Here is a 673-nt window from a genome sequence, read left to right on the forward strand (position 1 = left end):
TGTATGTCTGATTAGCCTGGAACTCACTATATATATACATATGCTGGGCTGGCCTCAAACTCACAGAGATCTACCTGTTTCTGTCTCCAGCATACTGGGATTTATAGTGTATACCACCATGTCTGTTTTGGGTTTTTTTTTTCTTTAAGTTTTTGGTGGTTTCTTTTATAGGTCTGGTCTATCAGGTTTCCATTCAGAAAATTACATTGTGGAAAATTCAGCATTTCAGTTTATATTTAAGGACTTCACTACCATTTTTCACCTCATATTTTTCTATTTATGTTTCTTTAATGGATATTTCAATGATGTATGAAAATAAGAGTTAAGGACTCCCTAAGTTTTGATTTAAAGTAACAGCTGCGGCGGGGACCTGAGAGGCGGCAGACGACTTGTGGACTACCACTGCGGCAGGGACGGCGGGGACCAGCGCGCAACACCCAGAGCAGATCGACCCACTACAATTAAAGCAAAGAGATAGGCCTTTGGTTGGTGAGGTCCCTGACAAAGGAGAAGCCAGGTACTATTCCTGAAGACCCTTCTGAGGGGTGAGAGGGATATTGGCCCCCGGCTGGAGCCAGGAAACAGAGTGAGGGCATTTTGTAAGAGGAGTCCCTGTCCAGCAGGGAAACCTGATCCGGCTTTAAAAGACCCATTAGACAGCTTCAATAGGAGG

This window comes from Alexandromys fortis, unplaced genomic scaffold (assembly GCF_014885135.2).
Source record: "Alexandromys fortis isolate MF-2015 unplaced genomic scaffold, M_Fortis_MF-2015_v1.1 scaffold_263, whole genome shotgun sequence".
Taxonomy (NCBI): Eukaryota; Metazoa; Chordata; class Mammalia; order Rodentia; family Cricetidae; genus Alexandromys; species Alexandromys fortis.